Source organism: Erythrolamprus reginae, chromosome 6 (genome assembly GCF_031021105.1).
Source record: "Erythrolamprus reginae isolate rEryReg1 chromosome 6, rEryReg1.hap1, whole genome shotgun sequence".
Taxonomy (NCBI): domain Eukaryota; kingdom Metazoa; phylum Chordata; class Lepidosauria; order Squamata; family Dipsadidae; genus Erythrolamprus; species Erythrolamprus reginae.
In genome coordinates this window covers 40,709,335-40,737,326 of record NC_091955.1, presented here as the reverse complement: position 1 = coordinate 40,737,326, position 27,992 = coordinate 40,709,335, and the positions used below count along the sequence as shown (strand labels likewise).

Below are 27,992 nucleotides of genomic sequence, written 5' to 3'. Positions count from 1 at the left end.
CAGGCGGCGGACAAGCGGCGGGCGGACAAGACAAGCGGCGGGCGCGGCAGCAGCGAGGAGTTTGCGTGGGCGGCGGGGAAACCCCAATCTTCGGCTCCTCGCTGCTGCAGCGGATGGTGTTTTTACTTCCGCACCGCTACTTCGCGAAAAACCGATCATTGCGAGGGGTCCTGGAATGGAACCCTCGCGATAATCGGGGGACCACTGTATTTGGTTTTTACTAAGGGTTTTTAGTTATTTTAAATATTAGATTTGTTATATGTTGTTTTATTACTGTTGTTAGCCGCCCTGAGTCTACAGAGAGGGGCGGCATACAAATCTAATAAATAAATAAATAAATAAGTAAGTAAATAAATAAGTAAATAAATAAGTAAGTAAGTAAGTAAACAAACAAACAAATAAATAAATAAAAGAGGAGAGGAGAAGCAAGCTGATGCTGTTTCTGCAATTGCAGTTGTTGGGGTAGTCATGCAGGTGAGCAGCAAAGCTAGAACTGTTTCTGCAGTTGCAAGGGAGCTGGGGGGTTCACGGCAGGCGAATGGAGGTGGTGTGTCCTTGAGGGCAGCCAAACTACCTGTTAGGTGTCAGGCCGGAGTTGCAATGGCAGGGCACCCACAAATTGCATGGCCCTTGGTTTGCCAGCCTGTATGATCACCCCAGCCCTCCAATTTCAATACCAGAAGCAGTCCCGGCCTTGCTTCTCCTCCCCTCTTTCATTAGAGTTTACTGAATTGTGAGTCAAACTGTCTTTTTGAAGCCCACTTAAGCCACCAAAAATTCACATGAAAAAGTATCCTGTGATATATTCTCTACATATTTACAGCCTGTGCCAGTATTTTTTTCTGCTTGAAGTAAACCTTTGCACTGACAAAGGTGCAAGTTTTACAAGAGGCAGTGTATATTTTCACATAACTTGAATGGTTTCTGCATGTTTGTCTTTGAAAGTTGTTATCTTATATAGAATGCAACCGTGAGGTCACTGCAATGAATCATTTTACTGCTCAAATATGAGGGGAAAAACTCTAATTTACACAATCCATAAGAAGATGTTTCTCTGGATGAGAGAAATGAGTAGCATGAGAAATGAGTAGCATGGATAAAAGAAATGGGTAGCAAAGACATGAATTACAACAATCACTGAAAAATCAGAAAAATAATAAAGCCACAGGCCCAGACGCAATACCTGTGGAATTTTATAAATTAAATAGTAATATACTCTCCACGAATATGTTAGAGACATTTAACAAGATAATTGCAGACGGTAAATTGCCTAGATCCTGGACAGAAGCTTTAATAACATTAATACACAAAGCAGGAATGGAAAAGGAACAAATTGAAAATTATAGACCGATTTCACTATTAAACGTGGTTTATAAATTTTTTCTATCAATATATGCGCTTAGACTTAAAAATATTATGAATGGAATAATTCATGAAGACCAAAATGGATTTTTGCCAGGCAGACAAATTAAAAATAATTTGAGGACAATTATAAACACATTGGAATACTTCGAACTACATCCAGAAAAACAAACGGCACTAGTATTTCTAGATGCCAAAAAAGCACTTGATAATGTGGATTGGATTTTTATGAAATTTCAATTAAATAAAATGAATGTGGGAACTAATTTTTTCAACATAATAGATGCTATCTATTCAAATCAATCAGCCAAAATCATATTAAACAATGAATAAACAGAAAGATTAGAAGTACAAAGAGGAGTTAGACAGGGTTGCCCCATATCACCATTGTTATTTATTTTAACACTGGAAAATTATTAATAAAGAGAAGAACAAAAATGATATTAAAGGATTACAGATTAAAAAAGAATCATATAAAGTTCAGGCATTTATAATAGAAGATCCCATGACATCAATATTAAAATTAATAGATTTAATAGAAGAATATGGGAAAGTGTCAGGTTTGAAAATTAATAAGAAAAAGACGCAATTATTAACAAAAGATATGATGGATTCACAGACAAAACAATTAGAAAATTTAACAAATATGAAGATAACAAAGAAAGTAAAATATTTGGATATTTGGATTTCAGCTAAAGCTATATCGTTAAAAAATGATAATTACACAAACTCTTAGGTCAAATTTAAAAAGATTTGGAAATATGGAACAATTTACAGTTATCTTTACTCAGAAATATTTCTACAGTTAAAATGAACATTTTCCCTAAGGTATTGTTTTTATTTCAGGCAATCCCAATTAATCTGGGAGGGAATTTTTTTAAAGAATTAACTAAGATTACTAAAAAATGTATATGGCAAGGTAAAAAACCAAGAATAAAACAAAGTGCACTAGAAAACCGGAAGGAGAGGGGTGGGCTCGCCCTTCCAAATTGGAAGCTATACTATCAAGCAGCAGCTTTATCTTGGATAAAAGAATGGTTAACTTTGGAAAATAGAAGATTATTAAATCTAGAGGGTCATGATTTAATGTTAGGTTGGCATGTTTTTGTTTGGTATGAAAAGCATAAAAATCATTCATATTTTAAAAGAAATACCAAAAGACGAAGAGGTCCTTAGGAAGATTATGGAATGTACAGAATTAGACGGTTGAATAACCAAGTAAAAACAGAATTTTATAAAACTTGGCAGAAGATTTACAACTGGTGGAATATAAAAAAAGACTTTTAAAGATATTAAAATAAAGTGTTAAATAGTTAAATTTACTAGACAGGATATATCACATAGAGATATTTTATAGATAAGTTTACTTTTCTGAATTGGTTTAAACCACAATTATATAGTTGGTGGAAAGTATTGAAAAGTTAATTTTTTTATGATAGCATATACTATATAGAGATATTTTATTGATATGTTTACTTTTCTGTATTGATCTAAACTATAATTACCTTTTTTCTATACTGAGCGGAGCAATTGTAGCTCCTTTTTGTGTTAAATGTAGTGTCTTGTCAATTTAATGTTTGTTCGTTTTGTTTTGTCTTTTATTTTGAAAACTAATAAAAATATTTTTTTAAAAAGCAAAGACATCAAAACTCTGGAAAAAGTACAGAAGAGGGCAACCAGAATGATAAAGGGACTGGAAACCAAAACGTATGAGGAAAGGTTGCAGGAACTGGGCATGGATAGTTTAGTGAAGAAAAGGTCTGGGGGCGGGGGCATGACAGCAATCTTCAAATATTTGAAGGGCTGCCACAGTGAGGAGGGGATCACATAGTTTTCCAAAGCATCAGAGGGCCAGACTAGGAGCAACGGATGGAAGCTGACCAAATAAAATAAAATAAAATAAATGTGATCCCAACCACTGTGGAAATAACTTCTTATCTATATTCTTATAAAGACCTTTACTGGGCTATTGTCTTTCATTGATTTCACAGCTTCTGCTTGCCCAACATTTTTATTGACTCAAGTGGCCAAAAAGGGAAAGTATTGGAAAAACTGCAAAGTAAGCCCTTTACTCTGCTTGTTTTGCAGTCATTTTCTCAGTGATGACTTTCATGGGTGTCCTTCAGCATATGTTGCAATTGCTATAATAACAAATCTGCATAGGAAACCCAAAGCTCTGTTTGTCACATGCTTTCAAGTAGGAAAAACTATCTTGACTTTGCCATAGAATCACAAGGCTTTCTTTTATCTGAATGCAATTGGCTGAGAGCAGCTCAGCCAGGTATTTTACTGTTATACATTTCTTATGTGTGATTCTTTTTCTCCACCCAGCTCTATTCAGTGGATCATTAATGATTCATTATTAGTAACTAGCAGAACAATTGGAGATGTTAACAGGAAGTTACAGAAGGCCATGTGAGAATTTTGAAAGAGATTAAAAAGTCAGACTACACTTAGAAGCTTTTTAGTAATATAACTGAACTATACGTGCACACCTGCTATTCAGAACTAGTTGTTCATTGGGTTTGTTGACTATTTTTATAATAATAATGATGATGATAATAATAATAATAATAATAACAACAAAACAACAACAACAACAATAATAATAATAATAGTCAGCTGGTGCAATAAAACTTTGTATGGGCAGTTCCTCAACAAGATTGATAAGGAGAAGTTGATAAGGAAAAGACCTGGTTATGGCTCACTAATGGAACAATGAGGAAGGAGACAGAAGGTTTGATTCTTGTAGCCCAGGGGCAAGCAATCAGAACAAATGCAATCAAATCCAGTATCGAAAAATCAGCTGGTGACCCAAAATGCAGACTTTGCAAGGAAGCTGATGATCACAGACGGACTACAGACGGACTACAAACAGAGGCACAACTATGTGGCCCAGATGCTTCATTGTACAATTTATTGTTGATATCGCAGTACCAGGAGATGACGGAGTCAAAGAAAAAAGAACTGAAAAAAATTACAAAATATCAAAACTACACAAGTATGGATAGTTAATGTATGAGCAGAGTAATCCTTGTTTAGTTGTAATTTAGTGATTTATTTGTGAATAACTACTCAGCCACATACAGATACTAACTTGAACTAAAGTTTACTTTGAGAAATAACATGTTTAAATAAAACATCTGAAGTCATACACATAATAACAATCCAAATATTATTAAGTACATAGTCTTTCTTACCAGTTGTCTTTGTCATAATCTGTAAACAAAGAAGAGAAGAGAATTTTTTATCGGCTAAGTGTGATTGGATACACAAGGAATTTGTCTTTGGTGCATATGCTCTCAGTATACATAAAAGAAAATATACATTTGTCAAGAATCATGAGGTAGAATACAATGATTGGTATGTGGTCAAATAAGCAATGAAGAAACAATCAATATTAATTAAAATCTTAAGGATACATGCAACAAGTTACAGTCATACAGTCATAAGTGGAGGAAATGGGTGATAGGAATGATGAGGGGAAAAAACTAGTAGTAATAGTAGTGTAGACTTAGTAAATAGTTTGACAGTGTTGAGGGAATTATTTGTTTAGCACAGTGATGGCGTTCAGGAAAAAAATGTTGTGTCTAGTTGTCTTGGTGTGCAGTTTATGTCCAGGATGCGAGGATCAGTAAATATTTTCACAACCCTCTTTTTTACATGTGCAGTATACAGGCCCTCAATAGAAGGCATTTTGGCAGCAATTGTTTTTTTCTGCAGTTTTGATTATCCTCTGAAATCTGTGTCTGTCTTGTTGGGTTGCAGAACCAAACTAGGCAAATATAGAGGTGAGGATGACAGACTCAATGATTCATTTGTAGAACTGTATTAGCAGCTCCTTGGGCAGTTTGAGCTTCCTGAGTTAGCGCAGAAAGAACATTCTTTGTTGTGCTTTTTCGATAATGTTTTTCATGTTAGGTGATCATTGCAGCAGAGGCGGAATAACAACACGGACACAGAGCTGTTCCAAAGACCGTTAATAAGGGACAGCTGCTGCACAGTTAGTGCCTGTCTACTGTCAACCGGGGGCGTAGGTCGCTCTCTAACCCACCCCTCCAGCATCTTCCGAATGCAGAAATCGCAAGAGGAGTCAGGAAAGCCACTGGCCTTAGAAAGAAAAGCCAGGCCTGCCAGTCTGGCCCTAATAGTTCTTACCAATAGACCGCGCTGCTTAAGCAGCATGCAGAACTCTATCAGGTGATCAACTGGGATTGGCCAGGTGAGTGGGTACCCTCTAACTTGTCTAAATTCCCAAAACTCCTTACCTGAGTTTTGATACGACCTCAAGGTGCCGGGGGTTACTGAGAGGGCCATGGCCCTGCCTGCCTCGATCTTCCACTGCTCGTGAGCCCGCCCAGGCTCCACAGATGGCAAGGAAAGATCTCCGGTGATGCGCGAGCCCACGGAGCCAGCATCTGAAACCTGGACAACTGACCACGGGACAAGGCGTCAGCGATCCCATTATCCAGCCCAGGGACATGCCGGGCCAAAAACAATGCATTTAGAGACAAAGACCTGTGCACAAAATGGCGGACAAGCCGCATAACCCTGTCATTCTTAGAAGACAGGGCACTTGAGAAATGCAGAAAGCTCAAGATTCAGGGAAACTGCAAAAAAAAAAGTATTTTCTTACATTGACTTGGATGGATAGCTAGGCTGTGTTGTGGTTCAGCCTGAGGCAGATGAAAGACCAGCTGCGTCTCTGCTGGCTCCATGCCTGGGGAAGGATGAGAGCGAAGAGGAATGTGACGAGGGAGAGGGGCCTGAGAGCCCTGGGGAGGGGCTCTCTTCAGCAAGTAGCTTGGAGTTCTCCTCCTACCTCTCCGGTCGGTCATAGTCGGTATTAGTGGGGGGGTCAGAGGTTGACCTCTAGGCTTCTCCCTTGTGGGGTGCCTCAGGGGTCGGTCCTATCCCTCCTGCTATTTAATATCTACATGAAACCACTGGGCAAGATAATCCAGGGGCATGGGGTGAGGTATCATCAGTACGCTTATGATACCCAGCTGTACATCTCCACCCCATGTCCAGTCAGCGAAACAGTGGAAGTGGTGTGCCAGTGCCTAGATGCTGTTAGGGTCTGGATGGGTGTCAACAGACTCAAGCTCAACACTGATAAGATGGAGTGGCTGTCGGTTCTGCCTCCCAAGGACAATTCCATCTGTCTGTCCATCACACTGGGGGTGGGAACTATTGACCCTCTCAGAGAGGGTCCGCAACTTGGGCATCCTCCTTGATCCACAGCTCACATTAGAGAACCATCTTTCAGCTGTGGCAAGGGGGACGTTTGCCCAGGTTCGCCTGGTGCACCAGTTGCGGCCCTACCTGGACTGCTCACAGTCACTCATGCCTTCATCACCTCGAGGCTTGGCTACTGTAACGCTCTCTACATGGGGCTACCTTTGAAGGGTGTTCGGAAACTTCAGATCGTGCAAAATGCAGCTGCGAGAGCAATCATGGGCTTCCCTGGGTATGCCTACATTACACCAACACTCCACAGTCTGCATTGGTTGCCGATCAATTTCTGGTCACAATTTAAAGTGTTAGTTATGACCTATAAAGCCCTTCATGGCATTGGACCAGAATGTCTCCAAGACCACCTTCTGCCGCATGAATCCCAGCGACTGGTTAGGTCCCACAGAGTTGGCCTTCTCCGGGTCCCGTCGACTAAACAATGTTGTCTGGCGGGACCCAGGGGAAGAGCCTTCTCTGTGGTGGCCCTGACCCTCTGGAACCAGCTCCCCCCAGATATTAGGATTGCCCCCACCTTCTTGTCTTTTGCAAACTCCTTAAAACCCACCTATGCCGTCAAGCATGGGGGAATTGAGACATCTCCCCCAGGCCTATATAGTTTTATGTATGGTATGCTTGCGTTGTATGTTTTTTAAATAATGGGTTTTTAGATATTTTTTAAATATTAGATTTGTTCTTTGTACATTGTTTTAATATTGTTGTGAGCCGCCCCGAGTCTGCGGCGAAGGGCGGAATACAAATCTAATAAATAAATAAATTGAGCCTCTCTAGGAATCTCCTGGAAGGAAACAGGGCCTCCATCCTCCCTGTGGTTTCCCCAATTACACACATTATTTGCTTTTACAGCAGCCCACCCCTTCATATATCATTTTGTGTAATATATGTACAGAACTGAAATCCTATAGTTCTCTATTGGATGCAAGGTCTTCTATATTATATATTATATTTATATTTATTAGATTTGTATGTCGCCCCTCTGACTCGGGGTGGCTCACAAAATCTAGCTTCTGTGCATTCTTGCGCAGAAAATAAAATTGATCTAAAGAAATATAAAATTATTTTTAATTGCTGACATTCTGGGATACTATTTTAAACTTTGTACTTTATGGAAACCATTCACATATGACATTTATACAGAAATCGTATTTTATGCAGAAAAGTAATGCATTTTGAATAGCAGAAGTTGTCACTATAATGGGATGTTTCAATGCATAAATAATGCAAAAGATATATGCTGTTCTTAAAATTAAGTTTGGACATGACAATTTGGAAACCAAACTTATTTCAATTGTACCAATTCAGACCAAACACAGTTCAATTTTTTTTAAAAAAATTAAACTAATCTAAAAATAATTAAATAACTAAAGGTCATTTCTCATATTGGTTAGAATGGAAGATACAAATGGTTGCAACTTTTGAAAATATTTTTTGATATTTCATTTTTTGAGGCCTTCTCCGGATCCCGTTAAACAAACAATGTCGTTTGGCGGGACCCAGGGGAAGAGCCTTCTCTGTGGCAGCCCCGACCGTTTGGAACCAATTCCCCCCGGATATCAGAGTTGCCCCCACCCTCCTAGCCTTTCGTAAGCTCCTTAAAACCCACCTCTGTCATCAGGCATGGGGGAATTGATGCTTTCCCTCCCGCTAGGCTTATAAAATTTATGCATGGTATGCTAGTATGTATGATTGGTTTTTAAATTGGAGTTTTAAATTAACTTAAACTTAAATATTAGATTTGTTTACATTGTACTATTATTGTTGTGAGCCGCCCCGAGTCTGCGGAGAGGGGCGGCATACAAATCTGATTAATAAATAAATAAATAAATAAATAAATAAATAAATAGAGTGCATTAGGTGCTGAGGGAATCAAATCAATTTTACTAGCAAGGTAAAAAAAATCCTCAGTAACCATGATCAAAGATAGTCTAACTATCATTAACCTTAAATGAATTCTCCCACTATGTGTGCCTATCACTATGTTTGCAAATAGGTTTGATTTTAAAATTGCCAAGAACAACTGATACTTATTCAGATTTTTAAAAAAGGAAAAGTATTTAGAAATGTTGTGGTGGATATTTTTTTAAACAGAATTAGATAGCCATGGAAGCGCAGGCAGCCAGCGCAAAGGTGTGAAGCGTTTACGAGGAAGAGAACAAAACCAGACCAGAACCAGAGCACTTTCCTCCCACTGACCAGGAAGGGAACGCGGTGGTTGCCTCCCCAACGGACAGCGGGAAATATTAGCGCCCCCCGGCAGAGAAGCAGCATGTGCGGCGCCGGCCGCCGCTTCTCCAAACGGGGATGCAGCTGCTCCCCACTTGTCCTGCCCCAGTGCCGCCTTTAAGCACTCGAGTCAGCGCGCTCTTCAGACCTACCCAGGCACTTGATCTGGAAGCCAGCAGGGGGTTTGAGAGCCCTGCACATCCAGCCCTTGCACAGCACCTCCAGGTGCTCCTCCTTGCTCTGGATCAGCAGCACCTGCTCGTCGATCCAGCCCAGGAAGAAGGTCTTGGCAGCGGTGTGGTGGAAGAGGAGGCAGTGGAGGCAAGGGGCTTACAGCCACGCCCCTGCAGCACAAGGTGAGCACGGTGGTCAGGAGGTTGCTGTCAGGGCAGCAGGGGCCCGCTGATGTCAAGCCTTGCGCTGGCCTGCAAAGCCGGCTGCCTGGGGAAGCAGTGCATTTGAAAAGCGGGATAGTTTGGGTTACCTGATTGGCTGTTCTGTCAAGTTGCTAGGGGTATAAATATTCTGTCATCCCTGTCAATTGCAAGTTCCTCCGCCATCTGGTATCTTGTTAGTTCATAATAAACTATTTGGCTCTTGCACCCTTGGCTGTTATTGTCTGACTTAACACTGTCAATGAAGGTTTGGATGTTCCTCCACACTGTTCTCCTGGGTCCCTTATGAGCGAGAAACTCCGTAAGTTATGAGGTCCACTCAACTAACCTTTCCCCCATTCGACCCCCACGGGGAGACCTGGGATTCTTATGTTGCCCGTTTTGACTGCTTACTAATTTCTAATGGGTATATGAAGATTTTGGGCAACAGAAAAAGATTTTACTTTGGGGGGTTTTGCGGCACTGAAATGTTTGAAATGGCTCGAGCCATGTTTGCTCCCACATCCATCCACAATGTGCCATGGCTTGAGTTCCTCAACACACTTCAGGATCACTATGCCCCAGCACCCTCCCACTGTGCACTTCGATATAAGTTTTTCCATAAGAATCAAAACAAAGAGGAATTGATAAATGAATTTGTGGCTGCGCTTTGCTGTACTGCGCTCTACTGTGAATTCAGAAATCTGGAGGATTACCTCCTCGACAGAGTAGTTTTCGGTGTAAAAGATGGCTGCCTTGCAATACAACTTATGTTTAAATCTGCTTTGGCTGAGCCACGGCTTTTGAAATGTCCACACAATCCGTGGTAACCATGGATGCAGGTGCCAACACTGCTTCCACGATCTCGAGAAGGCCCTGGCTTTAGAAGAAGAGGTTTGTCAGCTTGCCGTCGCTCGCTCTTGGGAACTGCCTCCAGAACAACCCCACCCTCCCACTTCTTCTTGCAGGGGCTGTGGTGGTGACCATTTTCACATCACCTGTCCCTTCAAGGATGCCGTGTGCTGCCTTTGTGGAGATCGCAGCCACATCACCGATGTATGCAGAGTCCACCACCAGCCTCTGTTCAGTCCTCACATGACCAGTTCTCCATTCCACCTCATTGCCCCCCCAAGATGCCACTCCATGCCATTTTCATTGCAATGCTGTCTACTCGTACAGGTTACCCATCCCTATGATGGTCCGAAAGACGTCCACTTCCTCATCAGAGAAAATCACAGTCATCGTCCACCTTGGTTAGGCACTGTGTTCCATGGAGGTGGATACTGGCTCCACTTATTCCTTGGTCTCTTGGAGCCCGAACAAGCAGTGCCTTCTGTGCCTGTCAAAAAGTCTGCAACCTTGCCGGTTGTATTTACGAAACTATCAAGGAACTCCTTGCCGGTTGTATTTACGAGACTATCAAGGAACTCCATTTTAAGACATTTTATATCCGTTTGCCTTTAATTGTGGTTGATGGACTGGCCCTTTGCCAGTTTGCTTGGCCTTGACTGGTTTAAATCGCTGGGTTTCTCTTTAACAGGAATTCACTCGGTGGGAGGGGGCAGAATGTTTTCTGAGCTGGAAAAACAGTATCCAGATGTTTTGGATGGGAAGTTAGGGTGTTATAAGGGTTCCACTGTGACCTTCAGCCTGGACCCCATGGTTCCTCCAATCCGGTTCAAGCCTCGCCGTGTTCCACTGGCACTCCGCCCAAAGGTTGATGCGGAGTTGAATCACTCAATTGCCCGGGGTATATTGGAACCCATAGATCAAGCTAAATTAGATCTTTCCCAGGCGTACCAGCAGCTCCCCATAGGCCCACCGACTGCTGATGCCCAGATGATTATTGCGCACCAGGGGGTCCTTTGATGTCACCACCTACAATGAGGTCTCCATGGCCCCAGGTATCTTCCAAGGGCTCAGGGAAAGACATCTTTACGGGGTTCCTGGCACTGTGTCATATTTTGATGATGTTTGATTTCTGCCTGTTCTGAATCTGAACTCCTCGCTAGGGTCAAAACAGTTTTATCCAAGTTCCAGGATGCCAGCTTTAAATTTAAAGCCCACAAGTGTGTTTTTGGAGCCCCAAGGGTTGAATTTCTGGGGTTTGTAGTAGATGGGGCAGGCATTGACCCAACCCAGGAGGAGACCGCCACCATTCGAAATGCCCCTACCCGGCAGCCTAAAGTTGAATTGCAAGTCTTTTGGGGGTTCCTTAACTTCTATTTGGTCTTTATCCCACATAAGGTGGCTCTAGCTGAACCCCTCTATCGCCTATTGGACAAGACAAGCAAGTGGGCCTGGGTCCTCGGGAGGTGGGCACTTTTAAGGCCATGAAGGATATACAGTGCTAATGCAGTGCTAGCTCAACAGGCTCACATTCAATCCAGACAAGACGGAGTGGCTGTGGGTATTGCCTCCCAAGGACATGTCCATCTGTCCATCCATTACCCTGGGGGGGGATTATTGACCCCCTCAAAGAGGGTCTGCAACTTGGGCATCCTCCTTGATCCACAGCTAACTTTAGAAAACCATCTTTCGGCTGTGGCGAGGGGGGAGGTTGCGACCCTATTTGGACAGGGAGTCTTTGCTCATGGTTACTCATGCTCTTATCACCTCGAGGTTCAACTACTGCAATGCTCTCTACATGGGGCTATCTTTGAAGAATGTTCGGAAACTTCAAATCGTCCAAAATGCACGAGCAGTTTTGGGCCTTCCAAAATATGCCCACATCTCTCCATCATTGGCTGCCAATTGGTTTCCGGACACAATTCAAAGTGTTGGTTATGACCTATAAAGCTCTACATGGCATATTTATTTATTTATTTATTTATTTATTTATTTATTTTTATTCATTTGTCCAATGCACAAATACACAGGAAGAAAAATAGACATGTAGTAATATATATAAGGGTAAAGTGAGCTTAGAGGAGAGGATATATGAAAGAAAGAAAATATATATGATAAGTGAGAGAAAGGAAAGACAATTGGACAGGGGACGAAAGGCACACCAGTGCACTTATGTATGCCCCTTACTAGCCTCTTAGGTGAAGACGATTTGGGTTAGGTTTTTTAGTGGGTTTGAGGTGCGATTTGCAAAGATGGGGGAAGAGCCATTGCTGTTAACAAAAACAGAGCCAAAAAAAGAGTTGAAGAGGTTGGCTTTGGATGGGTCATCATGGTATTCTTTGTTATTGTGTCCTACGAGTGGTGGAATAGGTCTGGAGTCAATGAGTTTGTTGTTGACAAAGTTATAGAACGCTCGGGTAGACTTGGTGCAAAGGAGGCTTTCCTCTTGTTTGCTGTGATAGTTGAGGCATTCTGCTTTTATTCGTTGGCATAAGCTTTTGTAGCGGACTTTAAAGTTGGTTACTGGGCTTTTTTTGTTTCTACGCCTGAGGGATCGTTTTTTGATTTGTAGTTTCTTTATCGAGACAGGTATGTTATTTTTTCATTTACCTCTGGAAGAAGTGAGTGGCACATGTAGTTCTATAAGCCTTTTGATTTGGAGTAATAACATATTGTAGAGATCATCAGTGGTGATGCAGTCAGAGAACAAGGATTGCCAGTTAAGGATTGAGAGATTGGCATCTATGAGATCATAGTTGGCTTTCCTAAAATTGTACTTAGGAGCCACGTTATTCTGGTGAGTGTTTAGATGATGTAGGTTGAGGTTGAAGTTGATCGTACTGTGGCCGCTGTTGGAGAAGGGTTCTTTTGTGTGCAGTCCATAGATAGCACTTTTGCTGTTGCAGAATATGAGGTCAAGACAGTTGTTGAGTCTGGTGTTGTTTGATACTAATTGTTCCAGTCCTAGGCTGGTGACAGCGTTATAGATGGTGGTATGTATAGGTTCAGTGGAGCATTCATTTAGTGACCAGTTGATGTGTGGTAGGTTGAGGTCACCAAGGAAGATAATGGGATGGGGGCAGGAGGTTGCCCAAGTTAGCAGGGAGGTTAGTTTAGTTGCATGGGTAATGTCGTAGTTTGGAGCTCTGTAGCACAGTAGGAAACGGAGTGTAGTGTTGAGGGAAATGTCACAAACTAGGCTTTCAGGGAGGATAAGATCATGTGCAACTTGAATGTTTTTTAGATTGAGTGAGCTTTTGTAGAATATGGCTATACCACCCCCTCTGCGGGATTCACGGTCAGACCAGAAGACCAGGTAGTTACTTTGTGTGATGAAGGAGTCAGGATAGGAAGGATTCAGCCATGTTTCACAAACAAAGATTAAGTCAAATAAGTTAGTATCAAGTAGAATGAGGAATTCAGACAACTTGTTGATAATACTTCTTGCATTGATTAGTTTACATTTGAGATTGAGTTTGTGATCAGGGGTGAGATTGGATTGAGTTGAGTTGAAATTGGATTGAAATGAGGTAGTAAGAGGCGCGCTATCCTATTCGTTGCTTGAAGTGCTGGGGGGGTCCGTTTGTAGATGAGGGATGGTGGGTGGAGAAGTGTGGGATGGTTGAGGAGGGACAGTAGGTTTGGAGATGAAGGGAGGGTTATGAGTTTTGGTCCTGATGCAATCAGAGCGGTAGTCAATGTAGAGGTTAGTTTCACCTTGGTCACAACGTCTCCGGAGTTTGGCCCGTAGTTCCCGAGAGTGGATGCATTGGAGTAGTGTTAGGTCTGGTCTGGATCTGAGTTTGTTGTATTTTGCGTTATTTCTGGCGATGGAGTTCATGGTCTTAATGAACTGTTGTTTGCATTTTTGCAGACTTTTCTGCACAACCGGGGAGCCATTGATCCATCACTGTACAGGGCCGCTTCTAGAAACCTCTAAGATATCGTCAGGGGCGATTGATTGAGGATGATGGTTGTGGATGATGCTACGAATATTTGATAGATCGGTTTCCCCATTTTCCTCTAGGCCAAAAAGTACGGTGTTTTTGGTGTTTTTGTTGCCATTCCATGGCATCTTGCACCAGACATCTCCAATAGTAGGGTTTGGAGATAGAGGTTTTGGAGGCCTGGACTGGGTGTTGAGAGGTGGTGGCAGGGTGGCGCAAGGTACTTGTTTTGGAGTTTTAGCGTTTATCAGTTCTTGGATGTTTTTTTCAATGGCGGTGATCCGCGGTTCCATGCTTTCAGTGTATGATTGTTGGGATTTAGAGACTGCAGTGAAGATTACATCAGATAAATTGTGAAAGGGGTCTGGTTTGGGAGTACAGGATGGGCAGAAGTAGTAGAATGAGGGATTGTCTTGGAGAAAAGTGGCGACATGTTTATTGATGCTGAGGCAGATGTGATGAGCAGATTTTTTGCAGGAATGGCATTTTGTGAGTCCTTCTTGTGTATTTATGTTGATGTTGCATATAACGCAGATGTTATCAGAAACAGTCATTTGGGTTACTTGGTTTTTTTTCCTGCACAGCATGGTCGTGGGGGTGAGATTTGGAAATCTTTTTGTGAGTGCCAGGTGGATTGGGTTCTGGGCGTCTTGCGCTGTCGCTCGAACTCCAACGATAGTAGGGCGTCGAGGGATAGAGGAGACTCAGACAGTCTTGGTTGGGCTCCAGGTGTCTTCCTTTGGCGTAAGGGGTGCGGGGTGTTGATTGTGGCCCTCAGGTGGGGCTCCTGGCATCTTCCACTACCCGCGTAGGCTGGGTGCTGGGTGTGAGGGCAGGGTTCCAGGCGTCTTTTCTGGGGGGGGGGCGCTCCCGTCGGGTGCAGGGTATGAAGCTAGCCCTCGTGGAGGGCTCCATGAATGTCTCAGGGCGTCTACCGCTGACTTCAGGGGCTCTGGGGAACCAGCTGTGTCCGCTGTGTGCCGTGTGCAATTCTGGGGCACCTAGAGGGCTAGGGCGACTTTCGCTGACATCAGGGGCTCTGGGGAACCTCTCGCGCCAGCTGGATGCCAATTAAAGCCAGGTAGAGAAGAAGTCGGGTCACGGAGCGGGATAGGGCTTTTTCCACTGATGTCAGGGTCTCTGGGGAACCTCCTGCGTCAGCTGTGCATCGGGAACAAAGCCTTGGCTTACAAGCTTCAGATGGCTCAAGCCTTAGTTGATAGCTTGGCTGGTAGCAGGGTATAGATATACTGTATCTGAAAATGTGATTGCTAGGATCCCTCCCAACCACTAGGGTGAGCTGGAGCGTTGTTGCCAGATTAAGTGACTTTTCAAATTGATAGAAGTTTTCACTTCCGAGACCATAGGAAGTCTCTTGGTCTTTGTTAAATTGATGGAACACATGGTAATGGAGGCACCTAATCCTAAATCAGCTTTGGGAAGGCTCAGGCATTTGCAGAGTCAGTTGGCTCCTAACACTGTTGAAATGAGCTGCAGGAGGCTGATGGCTCTTCACTGATAACAGAGCTGAAGACTCATCTGCATTTCTTTGCAAGCTCCCAGGTAACTTTGTTGGGCTTATTGGAGTCAGTTGTGCAGGGCTGGCTAGGGAATAGGGCTCTTGGAGGTTCATCTTTCCCCCAATTTAAATTGCAGGGCTGTGGGGGATCGGCTGTGCCTTGTTTGCCTTGTTTGGTGCTGCTTGGGCAGGCTGGAGGCACTTTAGTTGCAATTGCAGTTAAAACAGTATGGAGATCAGCTGGGATGCTTCTTTAGCAGGGAAGTAATTTAAATCAGCTGGGGAGCAGCAGAACTAATCGGGTTGCCTCAGCTGGGTAATGGCAGGGTTACATAGGTTGCGTCTCTCTCTCTCTCTCTCTCTCTGGTAATGTACTCCCTCTGTTAGGTATTTTTAGGTTTCGCCTCTCTCACACTTTAGTAAATGACAGCGTGGTTTTTCTTCTCTCTCTCTCTCTCTCTCTGTGTTTTCTCTCCCTCCCTCCCTCACCTCCGTTTGCTGCTTTGAGCTGCTTGTTGTGTCTCATCGCTATAGTTCCCTCTAAGCTGAGCAGTGAGCAATCGCTCACTTAAAAATCATCATCAACTCAGAGTTTTTCAAACCTGCCCAGAAGCCGAGAGAGAAAGAGTGAGAGGGAAAGAGTGCCGCCCAGTCCCAAAGGAACTGCGGCTCAGACACTATACTTTTCCGCCCACCCCCCAAAAAATTAGAGGGAACACTGCTTATTGTTAAGTTGAATCTGGTTTGCTGGTTTTGCTGATTTTGCTATATCTATACTTGAGTTATTTTAACTTTTTTAAAACTTTGACTGCCTAGCGATGTGATTAAGCATCTGCACGGATCGCCATCTTGCTTAGGACCAGATTATGACCGAGACCGCCTTCTGCCTTACAAATCCCAGCATCTGGTTAGGTCCCACAGAGTTGGTCTCCTCAGGGTCCCGTCAACCAGACAACGCCAGCTGGTGGGACCTAGGGGAAGAGCTTCCTCTGTGGGAGCCCCGGCCCTCTGGAATCAGCTCCCAGAACTTTCAGTCTGGGGTCCCCAGTTTTTGTGCGCTCCTTTTCTGACTGTCCTGCTTGGGGTCTGGGAAACATTACAGCAGAAAGGGGTCCTCTTTCGAGGTCAGCCTTCCCGATGGCTGCAGTTGACATAGGCACCATGATCAGCTTTGCCTAGGCATTCCACAAAGTCCTTTCCCGATGGGTCAGGAGTCCCATCTCCTTCGGACCTGTCTATTAATCCCGGCACCAATTCTGACTTACCTGTTCCTGAAGGCCTCACATCACCGTCCATTCCTCCAATGCCCATCTAGGAGCCTGATGGGCCGAGTCAAGCCAGCCCCCAGGGCAGAGTCCCAGAGGAGGTCCCTCCTTGCCCCTCAGGATGAGTCTGCTGAAGGCCCACCTACCTATAGAATTACGTATGCAGCAATATAAGGGGAGAGGAGTGTTGTGTCTCTACCGAGGTGATTGGTTAAGTTCACCACTGTTCCTATTGGCTACTCCCTGTCACCAGTAGTCCCTGTTTAGGTGGGATAGTTCGGATTACCTGATTGGCTGTTCTGTCAAGTTGCCTGGGATATAAATGTTCTGTCATCCCTGTCAATTTTAAGTTCCTCCACCATCCGCTATTTATTTTTATTTATTTATATATTTGTCAAACAAGTATGGAAATGAGTACTCCGAGGTCTTTGACTGAGTGAGGGTCCGCTGTTAGTTCAGTTTTACCAAGTATGTATTTAGTATTCGGATTCTTTTTACCAATGTGTAGGATGGAGCATTTGTTGGTAGAGATTTGAAGTTGCCAGTTGGTAGACCATTCAGCTACATGGTCAAGGTCCTTTTGAAGGGTAGAAGTATTGTCAGTAGTATTAAATAGTTTAACATCATCAGCAAAGAGAACACAATTGCTTGTCATGTTGTCACAGAGATCGTTTATGTAGAGTATAAAGAGAGTAGGTAATAAAACACTGCCTTGTGGGACACCACTGTTAACTGGAGCAGGATTAGATATGGCATTACCTATTTTGACCACTTGTTGTCTGATGGACAGGAACGCTGAAATCCAATTATGCAGAGATCCATGGATGCCATAGGATTTTAGTTTCAGAAGAAGTTTGTCATGAACTACTGAGACAAAGGCTTTGCAAAAGTCTATATAGATTGCATCTATTGATCTGCCCTTGGGTAGTCCATATGTTTTTACAGTGTAAGAGTTGTAGGTTGCAGGATAATTTTTTCCTGAAACCAAATTGTTTGTTGGAAAGTAGGTTATGAGTTTCAAGATGAAGTGTAATGGATTGGTTTATGATGGATTCCATGCTGCTCCGAGTCTACGGAGAGGGGCAGCATACAAATCTAATAAATAAATAAAATAAATAAATAAATGACTTTGCCACTGACACAAGTCAGGAAGATTGGTCTGTAGTTTTCAAAGTTGCTCGGATCATCTTTTTTGAAGATAGGGATGACTGTGGCTAGAGACCAGAGTTTAGGTAGGGAGCTAGTTGTAGAAGATATTTTGAAAATTATGCTTAGGGGTTCAGCCAGGGTTGAGGAGAGCTTTTTAAAGATGTATGCGCATAGTCTGCCTGGTCCGAAAGAAAGGGAAGGTTTTAGGTTGTGTAATGATTTTTTAACATCTTGTTAGTTCATAATAAACTGTTTGGCTCTTTCACCCTCGGCTGTTGTTGTGTTAACAAGTGTTAAGTCGGACAACAACAATTGAAGGTGCAAGAGCCAGTTTATTATGAACTAACAAGATAGCGGATGGCGGAGGAACTGTGGGGTCCAGGCTGAAGGTCACAGGGGAACCCTTATAGCACCCTAACTTCCCATCAAAAACATCAGGGTATTATTTCACCAGCTCAGAAAACATTCCACCCCCTCCCACCGAGTGAATTCCTGTTACAGAGAGACCCAGCGATTTAAACCAGTCAAGGCCAAGCAAACAGGTAAAGGGCCCATCAACCACAATTACAGGCAAATGGCCATTAAATGTCTTAAAACGGACCCAGAAGTGCCCCTGACCTACGACAGGGATTGGAGTTCCTTGATAGTCTCATAAAAATGGGTTGTTAATCTAATCATATGTAGCTTGTTCTCTGGAAATATTACACCACTAACCAGAACTTACAAAACATTTGTTAGAGCAATTCTGGAATACAGCTCACCTATCTGGAACATGCATTGCATATCAGACATTAATACAATCGAGAGAATCTAGAAATATTTCACAAGAAATATTTGGGCCGTTTCCATTTTATGTATAATTTGTCTGAGATGTATAAGTGTTTTTTATATTAAGAGGTTTCAAATTGTTTTTAACTATTGGATTTGTACTGTTTTGTTGTTGTGAGCTGCTCCGAGTCTTCGGAGAGGGGCGGCATACAAATCTAATAAATAAAATAAGAAGAAGAGTCCTTCACTCCTCTGCTCACAACAAAATACCTTATTCCACCTGACATGAAATACTGGGATTAGAGAATTTACAAATCCAATCTGATCTAAATGTAGTTCATAAAATCATATACAAAAATGTCCTTCCTGTTAATGACTACTTCATCTTCAACTGCAGCAATACACAAGCATGTAATAGATTTGAACTAAATGTAAACCACTCCAACTCGATTGCAGAAAATACGATTTCAGCAACAGTGAAAAAGATGAAACGGTGGATCCCCTTATCAGTGGCTGCAGCAAAATCTCATGGACTGATTAATTAGAAAACGAATATCAAACTAGTGGCGTCATGTTACTGTCACATGATGTTTTGTGGTCAAAGCAATGGAAACTGCAGTTTAATGTTTCCAAATGTAAAATAATGCACTTGGGGAAAAGGAATCCTCAATCTGAGTATTGTATTGGCAGTTCTGTGTTAGCAAAATCTTCAGAAGAGGGGTAGTGATTTCTGACAGTCTCAAATGGGTGAACAGTGCAGTCAGGTGGTAGGGAAAGCAAGTAGAATACTTGGCTGCATAGCCAGAGGTATAACAAGCAGGAAGAGGAAGATTGTGATCCTGCTGTATAGAGCACTGGTGAGACCAAATTTGGAATACGGATCAAAGAAATATCAAAGAATCGAACGTATCAAAGACATATCATTAATTATTTATTATTTATTATTTATTTATTTATTAGATTTGTATGCCGCCCCTCTCCGAACACTTGGAGCAGCTCACAACCATAATTAATTATTATTTTAAGCATTGATTCTGTGTTTTTTATTGCTCATGTTGTTTTATTGTATGTTGGAAGAAAAATAAAGAAAAATTTATACCCTAAATTTGGAATACCGTGTTCAGTTCTTAGACTTCACCTACAAAAAGATATTGATAAAATTAATGGGTCCAAAGATGGGTTACAAAAATGGTGAAAGGTCTTAAGCACAGAATTTATCAAGAAAGACTTAATGAACTCAATCTATATAGTCTGGAGGAAAGAAGGGAAAGGGAGGGAAGAGGGGCGGGGTCTGATGGCCGCAGCATCAGGAGCCTTTCCTCTTCCTTGGAATGGCTCCGAATTCCCACTGCCCGGGGGTTCTGGTCCTTTTGGACCAAAGCGGATCCTTCCTGCAGGGAAGGTGATGCAGGGGATGCTGCCAGAGGTCTGGTAGGGGCCGGCATGCCCCACCAGACAAACTGACTTAGTCTCACACCGGCTGTGGTAAAGCCGGCCAGGCAACCATGCCTGAGCCGAAACAGCTGTGGAGACAATGCAATGCAGGGATGGAAGCTGAACAGTAATATCTGGAAAGAGCTGGAGGAGATACTTACAGAGAGAGTAAGGGATTTGAAGCTGATGGTGGTGAGTTGAGAGTGGCTGAAAAGGATTTTGGATTTTTGGTTTTGGATTGGATTGTTGACGGAGCTAAAACAGCCAGAAATTGATGAAGCAGCTATCTTTGTGAGGTGGCGTCTGGAGAAAGCTTCAGAAAGTAGCAAATTGCCCAAGATGGGATTTTTAAGATATTTAATTGTTTTTAAATTTGCCCTTTTGAATCAGAAACCTTAAATTCTTGTTGTGGAAGCTATATTTTTCTTTCTATTTATAAACAAAGAGGAACGTTAAACACTGGAAGAGGATATTAAAAACTGGAAGATCTGGAAAAATTATTTGTTTGTTTATTTGTTTATTTGTATATTTATTTATTTATTCATTCATTCATTCATTCATTCATTTATTGTTAGAGTTGAAAGGGACCATGCAGGTCATCAAGTCCAACCCCCTGCCTGAGCAGGAAATCCTACAGCACCCCAGCCAAATGGCAGTCAAATCTTCTCTTGAAAGTTTCCAAAGTTGGGGAGTTTACAACATCCACAGGCAGGCTGTTCCACTGGTTGATTGATCTGACCATCAGGAAGTTCTTCCTTATTTCCAGGTTGAATCTTTCCTTGGTCAGCTTCCAGCCTTTTCTCTGGGCTATCCATGCCAAGTTCCAGCAATCTCTCTTCATAAGTCTTGATTTCAAGTCCTCTAATCATTTTGGTTGCTCTTTTCTGCACCTTCTCCAGAGTTTCGATGTCTCTTTTGAAGTGTGGTGACCAGAACTGGATGCAGTACTCCAGATGTGGTCTGATCAGAGCGTAGTAGACTGGTATTAATGCTTCCCTGGCCTTGGAGTGCATTCCTCTGTTGATGCAGCTTAGGATTGTGTTAGCTTTTTTGGCCGTTGCTGCACATTGCTGGCTCCTGTTTAGTTGATTATCCACCAAGACTCCAAGATCTCTTTCACAGTCACTACTGCTAAATGGGGTTTCTCCCAGGCTGCATGTGTGTCTAGTTTTTTTTTTTACCAAGGTGAAGGACTTTGCTCTTATTGACGTTGAACATCATTTTGTTAGTACGGGCCCACAGTGTTAGTCTGTCCAGGTCTTCCTGTATTTTTGAGCCTGTCCTCTAGGGTGTTGGCTATCCCCGCCAGCTTGGTGCCATCTGCAAATTTGATTAGTTCCCCTTCTATTCCCTTGTCAAGGTTGTTGATAAAAATGTTGAAAAGCACAGTGTTATGTTTGCAAGTTGCTAGAATAAAGGTGATCACTGATTGGAGCAGGGCGACCAATAAGAAGCCTGCTAGCGCAACCAATGGGAAGCCTGGGCGCGACCAATAAGGAGCCTCCGGGCTCAACCAATAGGAAGCTCCAGCGCGAAGTCTTGAAACATTGTCACCAATCCCTGCGCTAGTAACAATTTATATAAGGTGCGGTTTTGGCTGCTTCTTTCTTAAGTTGCTACCTGCCTGCGAGCTGGTCACTTTAGATGTTCCTGACTATTAAATAAAGAGCTGTTATCCTCTTCATCGACCTCCAGCCTCTGATTTAACAGTGGTGACAAGGGGTTCGAGCCTTCACATTCCAGAGATGGCTGCAGCAATGCCGCATGCATTGCCCTTCTTCAACCCCGACGAGGATACATGGACAGCATATATGTCCAAATTTCGCATCTTCCTCCAAGCAAGCAACCTAGACGATGCATCGGAGAACAGAAAACAAGCTATATTCCTCCATTACTGCGGTCCAGCGATCTACAACCTAGCTACTACGCTCGCAGATGAAGAATCCATCGAGAACATCTCCTGGACGGCTCTGCAGGAAAAGCTCGCGAACCACTTCCAGCCAACGACTCCTGCTCGCATCAGCCAAAACAAATTCTCCCAGTTGAAGCAGGCTGAAGGCGAGTCAATCAATGACTTTGTCACCCGACTATGGGCCTTACTTGCAAAATGCAAATACAAAGACCCAGAAGAACATCTAATCGACCGTCTCATCTTCAGTATGAGCAATTTGAATCTTCAGAAAAAATACCTCATCGACGAGGACGCCTCCTTACAAGACATCATAAAAGCTGTTAAAGCCACGGAAGTCTCCAACGCATCTGCCGCCGAACTCAAGCGATCAGAACCAACAGTAAACAAGGTAGCCGAAAACAACCATACAACCACCGAAGACACCGCTGCACAACCTCCCGACCCAGCGACAGAGGAGGACTACTGTCTTCAGATTCGCTGCCCACCGCAATACCCAAGGCGACCTTTTCCTCCATGCTTCGGTTGCAACAGCTCACACACCCGATCCAGATGCCCATTTAAGGATGCTCTCTGCCGTCGTTGCCATAGAATGGGGCACATTGCTGAGGTTTGCCAAGCACCTTCACCAGGGGATTTTGCCCAACCCTGGCAGTGCCAACCAACCGCGTCCGGAAATTTCAACGCTTCCTATAACCGGGGGAACTTCAAACAGACCACCGGTTTCCACCCAGGATTCCGCAAAGGTAATTCCCCATTCCCCATTAACTATAACTCTTCACCAACGCAGGGGAAACTTTTTACCTCACTTTTGATTAACAATCGACCCTGCAAAATGGAAATTGATACGGGATCCCATCATTCCATAATGCTGTGGCATAAATTTCACCTATACTTGCCACACATCCAAAAGGAACAATTAATTCCTTGGACTTCCGGACTTTCAGATTTTCAGGGAAATGCTATTCCTGTGTTGGGGTCTATCAATGTACCTCTATGTTGTGAGGGGTTTAAGGGAATGTTGCCACTAATTGTTGTAGATGGGCCTAAACATACTTTGTTGGGATTAGATTGGTTCCAGCCGCTTGGTATGGGCATTACGGGAATTCACTCCATTGCCAACTCGAATTTACCCCCAATGGATATAATGAGGGAATTTGCTGATGTATTTGAACCAGGACTGGGCACATACAGGGGCACCCCAATCTCATTTAACCTTGACCCCACAGTGGCCCGAATTCATCTCAAACCCCGGAGGGTATCCTTACCGCTGCTTCCAAAAGTCGACCAACAACTAGACAAATTAATTGCCCAAGGAATCCTAGTACCGGTTGATCACGCTAAATGGGAGAACCCAATTGTCCTTCCTTTAAAACCAGATGGCTCAGTCCAAATATGTGCTGACTACAAAGCAACGATTAACAGAGCTTTGCAGCACAATGCCTACCCAATTCCAGTAGTGCAACATCTATTGCACACATTAGGAAATGGCTCCATTTTTGCCCAAATCGATTTAGCCCAGGCATACCAGCAATTACCTGTCTCAGAGGAAACAGCGGAAATTCAAACAATAGTAATGCACTGGGGGGGCATTTAAATGCACCCGATTACAATTCGGAGTTGCAATCGCCCCAGGCATCTTCCAAAGCCTAACGGAGCGCCTATTAAATAAAATCCCTGGGGTGGTGCCATATTTCGACGACGTGCTGATCTCTGCAACATCAGCTTCCCAATTATGGGAAAGAATCCAACAAGTACTAACAAAATTCCAGGAAACGGGTCTCCACATAAAACCAGATAAATACTTGTGGGCAGTCCCTAGTGTTGAATTTCTAGGGTTCTCTATAGACAAGGAAGGCATCCATCCAACAGAAGAGAAAGTACTAGCAATAAAAAATGCCCCTGTCCCGACAAACAAGGCTGAGTTACAATCATTTTTGGGCTTACTAAACTTTTATTCCATATTTCTCAAACAGAAAGCCATGGTAGCGGAGCCTCTCCATCGTCTACTTAAACAAGGCACAGTCTGGACATGGGGACCCACCGAACACAACGCCTTCCAAGCAATTAAAAAATTACTATCGAGGACTTCCGGGGCGGGGCTTGGTCGATGCGGAGCTGGAGGGTGAGCCGCTGCTCTCCCAGCATGACTCTTTCTGTCTTTTAATATAAAATCAGATGCTCATCTTGGAGAGAAGGGTATCGTAAGGGGTGGTTATGCTGTGCCTGGTGCGAGGACCACAATCCTGCATCGGAACAAGCTTTTGAACCGCCGAGACCAGACAGAAAAGAAGCCAGCATTTGCTGGCGCGTAGACATGGCCGCCCTGTAAACAACGAGGAGGGAAGTGAAAAAAGATTGGTGAACTTCAGTATCCACGCCAAATACCTTTTATATTTCGGAGACTTCTTGTACACTTTGAAAAAGTAAGATTTGAAAGACAGAGAAGCTCAAAAATCGACAAGCGGCGAGTAAGAAACTCGAGCGACAAAAGGATTAAGATCAGGCGTGAGGTGACAGGAGATCGGGTGTGTGGTGATGGAGATCAGAGATAGGAGAATCGGAAATCGGAGGATCGGAGAATTGGAAGCTGACGCAAGGAGATCGGGATAAGGCATAATAATAAAGATAATAAAGATTCTACAACAAGGAATGCAACATCGGAGGAGAGCTGAAAGTAAAGGGAGATGAAACAGTGAAAGTCAAACTTCGTCGTGTGGATCTTTTCAAACAGATATTACGTGTTAATGACTAAGCCTTCCTGGAGACGCGGAGAGAGAGGAGACAGGAAAAACCGCCACAAAAACAACGACATCTAAATCTACGCTTTTTTTTCTTTTGGATTTACTCTTCGATTACTACCTCATCTGTGACCCCCTGAAGGAAATAAGAAGAAAATATTGGGTATTGTATATGATTAATTTGTTCCAGGCGACTTAGGTATTATTATAGTTACTTTTCTTCTTTCAATAAACTCTCCCACAAAAACTCAAACTGGTACTTTGAACTTTAATACTAGAGCAAACAACGTGGGATTATCGGGTCTACTTTGAACTACTCTGAACTGTTCTGAACTACTTGGAACTGAGATAGAATTTGGAGTCAAGAAATAACAACTGGAAACTGAAATCCCTTAATGAAATTACTAATACTGAAATATTGAGATACTGAAATATAAATATTAGAGATTGGATTGGGACATAAATAGTTGAATCTAAAAGTTTTATTATTATTAATACTGTTACTAACCAATGAATTAACTAATGAATTGATGTGATAAATTTTTCTTTTTATTTTCTTTGATAATTGATTTATATTTGATCTATAATACTTAGACTTCTGCCTTTAGGAAAACTGACTGTATATAATATTGTTTAAAATAAGAAAATAAGAATTGATTTATCCAACAAATTAATTAATTAAATATAAAATTTAAATTAGTTAGATTAAATATTGATATAGGTAGGGACATTGATATTAGCTGAAACATCTTCTCTTGCTCGGTCCTTCTTCCTTTTTCTTTTTCTTCCTTTTCTTTCCTTTTTAAGACATTATATTGGGTATATAATTTATTTATTTATTTATTTATTTATTTATTTATTACTTAGATTTGTATGCCGCCCCTCTCCGAAGACTCGGGGCGGCTCACAACATGTAAAGAACAAATCATAAGCAATCAGATAAATTTAAAATATTTAAATATTTAAAAAACCCCATATGCTAACAGTCACACACACAGACATACCATGCATAAATTAAACGTGCCCAGGGGGAGATGTTTCAGTTCCCCCATGCCTGACGGCAAAGGTGGGTTTTAAGGAGTTTACGGAAGGCAGGAAGAGTAGGGGCAGTCCTAATCTCCGGGGGGAGTTGGTTCCAGAGGGCCGGGGCCGCCACAGAGAAGGCTCTTCCCCTGGGGCCCGCCAACCGACATTGTTTAGTTGACGGGACCCGGAGAAGGCCCACTCTGTGGGACCTAATCGGTCGCTGGGATTCGTGCGGCAGGAGGCGGTCTCGGAGATATTCTGGTCCGATGCCATGAAGGGCTTTAAAGGTCATAACCAACACTTTGAATTGTGACCGGAAATTGATCGGCAACCAATGCAGACTGCGGAGTGATGGTGAAACATGGGCATACCTAGGTAGGCCCATGACTGCTCTCGCAGCTGCATTTTGCACGATCTGAAGTTTCCGAACACTTTTCAAAGGTAGCCCCATGTAGAGAGCATTACAGTAGTCGAACCTCGAGGTGATGAGGGCATGAGTGACTGTGAGCAATGAGTCCCGGTCCAGATAGGGCCGCAACTGGTGCACCAGGCGAACCTGGGCAAACGCCCCCCTCGCCACAGCTGAAAGATGTTGTTCTAATGTGAGCTGTGGATCGAGGAGGACGCCCAAGTTGCGGACCCTCTCCGAGGGGGTCAATAATTCCCCCCCCAGGGTGATGGACGGACAGATGGGATTGTCCTTGGGAGGCAGAACCCACAGCCACTCCGTCTTATCCGGGTTGAGCTTGAGTCTGTTGACACCCATCCAGGCCCCAACAGCCTCCAGGCACCGGCACATCACTTCCACCGCTTCGTTGACTGGGCATGGGGTGGAGATGTAAAGCTGGGTATCATCCGCATATTGATGATACCTCACCCCATGTCCTTGGATGATCTCGCCCAGCGGTTTCATGTAGATGTTGAATAGCAGGGGGGAGAGGACCGACCCCTGAGGTACCCCACAAGGGAGAAACCTAGGAGTCGACCTCTGGCCCCCCACTAACACCAACTGCGACCGGCCAGAGAGGTAGGAAGAGAACCACTGAAGGACAGTGCCTCCCACTCCCAACCCCTCCAGCCGGTGCAGAAGGATACCATGGTCGATGGTATCGAAAGCCGCTGAGAGGTCAAGGAGCACCAGGACAGAGGATAAACCCCTGTCCCGGGCCCGCCAGAGATCATCCATCAACGCGACCAAAGCGGTTTCCGTGCTGTAACCGGCCCTGAAACCCGACTGCTGGGGACCTAGATAATCGGCTTCTTCCAAGGACCGCTGGAGCTGGAGTGCCACCACCTTCTCGACAACCTTCCCCATAAAGGGAAGGTTGGAGACTGGACGATAGTTGTTAAGTACGGCTGGGTCCAGGGAGGGCTTCTTGAGGAGGGGGCGCACAAGTGCTTCTTTATAGAGTGATGGAAAAACTCCCCTCCCCAAGGAAGCATTGGTAATCTCCTGGGCCCAGCTCCGTGTCACCTCCCTGCTGGCCGAAACCAACCAGGAGGGACACGGATCCAGTAAACAGGTGGCGGAACTCACAGCTCCAATGGCCTTGTCCACTTCATCAGGTGTCACCAGATCAAACTCTTCCCAGACAGGTGGACAAGTACGTGCCCCAGTCACCTCGACTGACTCGTTGTCAGTCGACTCTGTTTTACAATTGGAGTCGAGGTCGGCCCGGATCTGAGCGACTTTATCAGCGAAAAACGTGTTAAACTCCTCGGCACTACTCTGCAAGGGCTCCCCAACTCCCCCCTGGTTAAGAAGGGAGCGGGTCACCCTAAACAGAGCGGCCGGGCGGGATTCCGCTGATGCAATCAAGGCGGCATGGTACGCGCATCTTGCCGCCTTGAGCGCCACTTTGTAAGTCTTAATAAAAGCTCTTACAAGTGTTCGATCGGATTCAGACCTACTCTTCCTCCATCGCTTCTCTAGACGTCTCTTTTGGCGTTTCAACTCCCGGAGCTCCTCGTTGAACCATGGGGCTCTACGGGGTCTAGCGCCATGGAGAGGTCGCAAAGGCGCAATCCGGTCAAGAGCCCCCGCTGCAGCCCTGTTCCAGGCCTCCGCGAGAGACTCCGCCGAACTGTGGACGAGTGCCTCTGGAATAACCCCAAGCGCCGTCTGAAAGCCCTCTGGGTCCATCAGGCGCCTGGGGCGGAACATCTTCATTGG

At 43.8% G+C, this 27,992-nt stretch overlaps 1 protein-coding gene across 3 annotated transcripts in view; it reads right to left on the bottom strand.

Annotated features, from left to right (window-relative positions):
* SLC16A7 (solute carrier family 16 member 7) overlaps nt 1–27,992 on the bottom strand; it is a 368,886-nt gene that overhangs the window by 132,226 nt on the left and 208,668 nt on the right. The window contains exon 2 of one of the 3 annotated variants that reach the window (XM_070755501.1): nt 4,563–4,581. The exons of the other annotated variants lie outside the window; for them this stretch is intronic. The gene's annotated coding sequence lies outside the window, so the exon portion shown is untranslated. The remainder of the gene's footprint in view (nt 1–4,562; nt 4,582–27,992) is intronic. 3 annotated transcript variants of the gene reach the window in all.